This window comes from Rhipicephalus sanguineus, chromosome 1 (assembly GCF_013339695.2).
Source record: "Rhipicephalus sanguineus isolate Rsan-2018 chromosome 1, BIME_Rsan_1.4, whole genome shotgun sequence".
In the NCBI taxonomy this organism is placed as follows: domain Eukaryota; kingdom Metazoa; phylum Arthropoda; class Arachnida; order Ixodida; family Ixodidae; genus Rhipicephalus; species Rhipicephalus sanguineus.
The window spans coordinates 128,298,287-128,306,586 of NC_051176.1; the positions used below are offsets into that span (position 1 = coordinate 128,298,287).

Here is an 8,300-nt window from a genome sequence, read left to right on the forward strand (position 1 = left end):
AGCAGCAACACACAATTGGTGCCAGGGTGATTGTCTCTTCTTTGCTGTGCCATCATGCTGTCAGTTTCTGTAGTGTTTATAGCAAGTACTAAAGTACGATGAATGTTCGGTAAGTATGTTGCTGCTACAGATGCTATGCTTCGAATTTGAGGCCTTGAAATGACCCTCCATTTGCAACTTTACAGCAGAGCTGTGATGCTTGAGGTTTGCTGTGTGCCATAGATATAAAATTATCGACATCACGAACTGGCATGTGCTCTCTTTGTCCTCTTCTGCTTTGCTCCCAGAATATGTGTGCCGATTTGTCCGGCGTGGGATGCAACAACTCCGATGGGTGAGAGAACAAGTAGAGAGAAATTCTCGGCGAGGCGAGATTTGAACCCCCGTACCCACGATTCGAAGGCGAGCTTTATAACCACTCGGCTATCCAGGCACTCTAGCAGAGCATAGCATAGGCTTGTATAGTATAGTGTAGCAAAGGGATGAGAAAGGAATTGAGGCTGAGGAAGATGGAAAGGAGGAGGGTAGAAAGCATAGCATAGAAAGAAAGACAAATGGAAACAAAGGGAAGAAACGTTGAAAGAGAATCAAAGAAAAAAAAGAATAATAGTAGAGTGAGAAGGAGATAGAAAGAAAGAGGATGTGAGAACTAGAGAAAGAAAGAAATACATAAAAATAAACAGACAAAAAGGAAAAGGAGAGCAAGCATAGTGATGTACAATATAGTATGGCAAGGGGTGGGAAAGAGACAGGTGAAAGGGTAAAAGCCTAGCCAAGCCAGGACCAGCAGGTGCCCACCAGCTCTGCTGTAACCCAGCCTTGCGCGACTTTGTGCAAGCTGCGATTTTTTTTTTCATAGAAAGATTACCGTTTTATGATGTATGTGCTGGTCTTTCTTGGAGGGACATGATTTCAGTAATGTTACTTTGTCACTGTATAATCATACAAGCACTAACGATCTTGTCATGCTTTCTTTAGTTCTTCAGGTGTCAAATGATATTCTCTTATGTATGAGTGCATTTACATTATTATGTCTCACGGTAAACGGAACGATTATTTTATTGAAGAGGTTGATGCTGGGACTATTCGTACATTGTTGAAAATAACGTCGACATCCAGCCTTGAAGGATGCGTACACAAGAAGGAATTGCATGAACACGCACGCTGGGAACATAGAACAATGCTCAGCGAAGCACATAGACGTGCATATACGAAGCCGCCCAGGTTGTGTGCAATTACGTTCTCTTGTGTAAGCGTCCTTGAAGGCTGGGCGTTGTTCCTTCGAACAATTTTAGTTAAATTGTGTAAACTATGTTTATTGTAAAAAATAAAGCACTCTTCATAAGTGAAACATTATGTCTCTGTGATATAATTTTGCTTTCGCGCGGTGCAACTACTAATTTAAAATCTAATTTAATTTAATTAAAGTAACCAGTTGATCACTTAACACCAGCATTGTGTTTGTGTTCTCCATAATACATTGAGCAGGGCTGTAACTAAGGGGGTGTTGAGGGGTACCACCACTTGTTAAAGTTAGCCGTTCTACACACAAACACCCCCCCCCCCAAAAAAAAAAAAATCCTGGGTACGGTCGTGACATTGAGGGCCAATATTTGTGGTTTACAGTAAGTTATGCCTATTTTTGTAGCGTGGTAGCTCGTAATGTTTTTATTGTCATAATCTTTCACAAGCGCGTAAACGGATTTTTTAGTGAGTCGTATTTTTTTCTTTTTGCTTTTGCGGCGACAAGTGGATTAATGAAAAAAAAAAAGAGGTTCGAGATCGAATTTTTGAACTTCGCGCCGAAATGCCAACTGCCATTGAGCATGACGTCGCATATTTCAACGACATTTTCCCTCTTTTTCAACGGCCGGTTTCTGCAGATCAAAATATTTCGAGGCCTGAGCAAGGGTGAAAAAGTTAGACCAAGTTCTCTCTGTTCCACGCCTTGATTTCAGCCAAATGGCCAAGGAGCATTTTACACAGTAATAATTTTGTCCCCATGGAGAAAAAGTCCTCTTTTTTTAGGAATTTATGGTTGGCCTCCGCTAACGAACCGATCAAAAGCGTTCAAAAATCCCGATTTCGGTTTCGGTTTCCTGTGCGTAGCGCCACCTGCTTCCTGCGGCAAGTGCATGGCGGCTTCCTGTTTACATTTTGAACTCCGCATGCTTTCAACTTCCAAGCTTGACGCTGTTGTTCATGACATTGTGAAAAATATATGGATATATATGGGTGGTGATGATATTTAGCATCATCCGGAAAGTCAAGCATCGATATTTGGTCTACGACAATTTGCCTACTGGTCATCAAAGGTAAGCAAAACGCCACAGCATCCTGCACGGTCTTACGCGGCCCGCGTAGAAAGGCGAATATGTTTTGCTTTCACGGCTACCGCTGTCCTCGCATGTGGGAATGGCACGTGAGCTGCGCAAACACGGACCTGAGAGAACCAGACGACGCGTCGTCTTTACTGTTCTCGTTCGACGAATTTCCTCATTTCGCGATCGATTCATACGAACTAGCGCAGCTTCCTGTCGTTCGTTGTCTCTATGTTCACTTTTCGCTGGATTCTGATCGCATTCGTTCGTCCTCATCGTCAGTTGCACAGCGCATAGCATATTGCTTGGTTCGTGCAAGAAGAGCACAGCTTCTGGCTTAATGACCCGCCATCAGATGGGCCCGTGATAGCATAAACTGCCTAAACATGGCGTTGACATGTGTTCTGCACCGCAAGAAGCCATTGAGAATCGTGCCACTGCAGAGACCTCTCGGCGTCCCACCGGCTGCTGTCGCTACTGTACTGGCGTCAACCATTGCTGTATTCTTCTCGGTGCACCCATGACAGAGACCAACTTTTGTTTGCTCAGCACAAGTGCGCAGTTACGACCATGCGGACAGCAGCTGTAGCCGGCGATCTCGAGCGGACATGAACGCGGTGGTTTGAAAAACACAGACGTACATTTAATTTGCTTTATTTTTACCGGTGCATAAATTAGCACGTACGCGTGCACAACTAAAAACGCCGCGAAATAGGGTGGCCTTTACTCATTTATTCACAGTGACACCACAATGGAAACCAATCAGATTGTTTTCACGAATGAAATTGTCCGCCAAGCGAATATTTAGAGCCTTTAGACAACCTGTAATCACAAGGACCAGGCAAAAATGCATTTGTGCAGAACCGTCTACTGTTCTATTATTTCTTTTATAAGTTATATAGAAAAATAGGGATTTTCTATGGTCTTGGAGATGTTAGCCTGGTTTATTGGCCTGGCACTGAAGGTACTGGGTGATTACCATGGTATATACATTGATCAACATATGCACAAATGTGCAGTTATGTATACAACCTATCATGATAGTCTAGTGGTCATGGTGCTCAACAGCGGACTCAGAGGTTGCAGGGTCGAATTGGCCGTGACGGCCACATTTGATGAATAAAAAATGTGAGAGACCTGTGTACTTAGATTTAGGTGCACATTAAACAACACTATAATGATTGTTGGGGTTTTACGTCCCAAAACCACAATATGATTATAAAGGACGTCGTAATTAAGAGATCCAGAAATTTTGACCACCTGATGTTCTTTAACGTGCACCTAATCTAAGTACACAGGCCTCTAGCATTTCGCCTTCATTGAAATGTGGCCGCCGCAACCAGGATTCCATCCTGCGACCCTCAGGTCCGCAGTCGAACACCATAACCACTAGGCTGCCGTGGCAGGACGCACGTTAAAGAACACCAGATGATCAACATCTCCGGAGCCCTCATAATCACAGTCTGAGTCTTTATTTCAGACATGCATACAAAAAAATACATGACTGAGGAGGAGGGAAAGAAATCCGCACAGTCGCGGCTTGACGTTCGCTTTCCCCCGTAAACATCGGTACTGCGGTATGCACGAAAACAGAAATAGCACAGGCTAATGTTATAGCAGAAAAAACACGGTGCACAATAAAATGCGTAATACTACAAATACATTATATCTCCAGATATATTCAAATAAAGTTGCGTACACAAAATATAATTAAGGTGGTGGGTAAATGCACACATTAACGGAATAAGTTTCGAAGAGAGTTAAGGGAATGTTCGCGTATCGAGGTGTGAGAAAATACAAACTTGTTAAGCAAAGAAGGCAGGGCTTGAAAGCCGTAGTTAGTACATGGGTGAGGCACAGACCAGTACTCGTGGTGCCTTGTAAGGTAGTAAAGAATGTTGGTGTGGAGGTTAGCGACTTCACATAAGAACAATATGCCGTGTTCAATCTGTGATTTGTAGAGCTGTAAAAGACGATGATGGTACTATTACACTCAGTATGAGCTACATCACGCAAGCACATGGCCGAATGCTCTGCAAGGTTGTACAGTGGCGCCGATTATGGCATATGTTCGAGTTATCAGGAGAGAGTTTGGCTGTCCCGGCGAGCGCGCATCCCCTCCACTTGCTTTCATCCTCGCCCTTGTTTTGCCCTGAGGTGATATCAGCTTCGAAAATGATAACTTTGAGGGTGAAAGCAACCAAGGGTGGGGGCGATGCGTGCTCGCACGAGCAGCCAAACTCTCTCCCGATAACTCGAAAGTACGCTGTGATTGGCGCCGCTGTACAAGCTTGCAGAGCACTCGGCCGCGCAATAGTACATGTTGGTTAAAGGGGTACTGACACCTTTTCTCAAAGGCGAATTTACTCTGCTATACAAATCTCCTGTATGCATAGATGGCTCTGAGCAAGTGTGAAGCTCAGCAAATGCCGATAAGGTATTTTAATTTGATATTAAAATTAATTTTTCCATGGCGCACCTACTGACATCGACATTAGCTTGACATCAGGCTACAGTACAAATTCCGGTGACTTCACGCAGCAGTCTGGCTAGTTGTGATGACGTTAGGTGCCAAAACTTCCAAGATGGCCACTTGTGCGTCACCAATGGAGCCATGGTGCGGAGCGACCGTGGAAACGTCACTATATATTGTGCAAGCATGTGACAAGAAGCTCATACTGTGTTGTGACGTCAGGGTACAGTACGAACTGAAACTAGCTTTTAAAAACATACTGTAATTACTTTTTCAGGGCGCACTCGCGCTTAGCACCACCTTTTCTAGGCTCTTGAGGGCTTGACCCTTCATTTGACGCCAAAAAAACGACAACTGAAAATATTCGTGTCAGTACCCCTTTAAGTGCATGATATGATAGGTGGTAAACAGTGGTTCAGAGTGCATTCTGTAAGGCACGTCAGCAATCGCTCTAAGCGCATTTTTCTGCATTGAAATTAGTTTACTAATATTTGTTTTTGTTGAACTTCCCCATACCAATATGCAGTATTTTAACTGTGATTCAAACAGGGCTCGGTACAACGTAAGCTTTGCCTTTTTCTGGCAATAGATGCTGGAATTTTTTCAAAACGCCAACTACACGTGCAAGCTTACTTTGAAGATGTTCTTTGTGACTATCCCATAGCATGAATTCATTAAAGTAGACTCCAAGCATTCTGTGTTAGTAATTTCTATGGCATTCCCTCCTAAGGTAAGTGTGGCTCTGACAGAAATAGCTTGATTTTTGCTCTGAAAAATGTTGCTTTAGTTTTATTGGAGTTAATAAGAAGGTAATTATTACATCCAGTCACAATTATCAATCGTTTCGCATCTACAGGTGTGACCTAAAGCCCCTCCATGCGCTTTCCGCCGGCTAGGTTATGTAGTGCCAACTCATCCTCCCCCTCTCCCTTTACATCGGTACCCCACCCAGCGGAAGCCGAAGTGCTGCCATTATGTTTCTGCTGCTTTTCTGGTTGGTGCACCCACCCCATGCCCGCCCATGCCCTCGCAACGCAGGAACACCGAGCAAAAACTCACTAGGCGGCACGCAGTTCTGAGACGAACCACAAAACAACACTTGCGAAACTGAGAAGGAAATTGTATTTGCTTTCTCGCGTGTGCACATTCGCGTGCAGAAACAAGATGGAAGGAAAAAACAGAAAGAAGTGGCTCAAGAACTTCCTTCCGGGAGCTCCGAAACCAGAAATGGGCGGCGGCAACGAAACAATGGATAGTGCTATTTAAAAAAACGGCAGCAAACGCGATGGAAGGGCTTTAGTGTGACCTAGTTGGTTTGGTATCGTGCTTTCACTCCAAGATGGTACATTTGAAATGCAAGACAGCAAAATTAAGCAATTGGGTATTGATTTATTTCTAGAAGCGATCGAAACAGTACCACACAAAAAACCATTTAAAAGCAACATTCCATGGAAAGCAACTTCCCAACTTTCTTAAAAAAAGATTTTAATGTGCTCACATGTTCGCAATCACGACAAGAAGCTTCAGAAAGAAATTCCACGCACTTCCGAAGGCGCAGTGTCATGCTCCTGGTGTGACATATCTGTAATTACTGCTGACGCATGTATAACAGCCAAATCCAAATTCTACTCCTGGATACCGGCTATTTAGATATTAATTGCAATGTAGCTTTGGAGTACTTGGTGACATTAATGCACTGACTGGAAATTGTTAAGAGTAGGCTCGACCATACAATCAGTAGCAAACAACTGCATTTTTCTCAGTTCTGCTGTGGACTTGCCTTTTTTAGAAAGAAAATGCCACATATGATCCATGCCATGTGCAGTATGAGGGTTCTTGCTTTCATGTGATCACACACTTGAATAGATGGGCATTCCTTATACAGCTGAACCCCTTTATAAGAAACACACACCTGGGAATAGTTATTTCTCATATAAGGTGTCTTTTATAAGCAGGGTACAATGTTCTCATTTTCTGATCAACCCCTATTTTGATGTTGGGCACGGTGGTGTCTTTTACAAAGGGGTTCAAGTGTAATCGCCAAAACTGATGATCATCATGTGCATCGTATTTGGGAACTCCAAATTAATTTTGACAATATGGCATCACATGGACCACATGGTTCGTCAACGTGCACCTAAATCGAAGTGCACGGGTGTTGTTGCAACCTCAAGCTTAGCAGCATGACACCTTATCTTCCAAGCTACCAAGGGGCATGACATAATTGAGTGACACTTGTTGGTGGGCTAGTCATTTTGTACTTTAGAGAATAAAAAAAAAGGAATCGGGAGGGGAACAAGCAATGAGAGTGCTTCTCTTCTCTAGCTTGTTCTCCTCCGAACTCTTTCTTTTTTTAAGTGCTAAGTCACCATAGTATTACGATCTGTTTAGACAGTGATGATTGACTAACATGTAAACGCACACATAAACAGTAGAGGAATGAGCAATGATGATCGAGTAAAATGAGGAGACTGTTGATATGCAGGCTGCTAGAAAAATTGCTTTCACTGGTGGATCTGATGATGGTCCTCATTTCTGTGGCTGGCACATGAAGAGTAAGGTTGTGTACTGTTCTATCTACCACAGCTGAACAAGCTTGCACCAGAGCGCGTGCATGGTCATTTTTACATGAAAGTGTCTGTTCACCTTTCCAGCTTGCAGATATTGAACAGCTGATGGTGCGACAAGAATCCCAGTATCTTCCTTGCTGTACATTTTGAAACAATTCTTGAACATACAATTTCCGTCGTGAAGTGGTACATCCTTTGGTCATCCTACTGTGTTGCTCCTGAAATGCCAATAAAGATTACAATGTAGAAAATTTGCTTTGTTTTATTTTTATTTGAAGACATCATTCAAAGTGCATGTCCAGGCTCTAAAATTCATATTGACCGAGCATACTTACTGAACCAAGGTGCCCAAGACCAATTAAGAACTTACAATTTAAAGCCATAACCAGAATAAGCATTCTAAAAAACTTGGAGAATGCTTGAGTTATGCCTTCAAGAGAACGCGATAGCGTAATCGAGGCCCGTGCGCATTGCCTTCAACCGTGCCGCAAAGAAAGGATTGTCTGTGCAGGTAACATTGGCCGTTTCAAACTATGCTAGAATGCCTACTTTGCAAGTACAGTTGCGAAGTGCCCACTACGCCATAATTCTTCCTTTTGCAAATCAGCAAAGTACCCACTGTGTACATATGGAGGTGTGCGTAAGGTGCCACACACACCTGCACAACTGCACACTTTGTAATGGGTGGCAAGTTTTAGACCACCATTGCACCATTCTCATGTTTTGACACCAGGTGCGATTCTATGATTCTGTCACGCAATATTACATGCGTTAAGGAGACTCCAACTACTTGACATTTCTGTAGCGTTTTTTACGAAGCAGTTTCAAGCACTGACGTGGCTCCGTGATAGGACACCTGCTTGCCGCACAGAAGGCCGGGGTTCGATCCTCATTTGGACCGAAGATTTTTTTATTATTTATTTAATTGCATCTATC

The 8,300-nt window shown here is 43.3% G+C and overlaps 1 long non-coding RNA gene across 1 annotated transcript; it reads left to right on the forward strand.

The window, feature by feature from the left end:
* The first annotated feature begins 2,161 nt into the window (after positions 1-2,161).
* On the forward strand, positions 2,162-7,558 carry LOC125758753 (uncharacterized). The gene is made up of 3 exons (XR_007416390.1): positions 2,162-2,315; positions 5,344-5,524; positions 7,449-7,558. It is a non-coding gene; the product is annotated as an uncharacterized LOC125758753 (long non-coding RNA).
* The last annotated feature ends 742 nt before the right edge of the window (positions 7,559-8,300 follow it).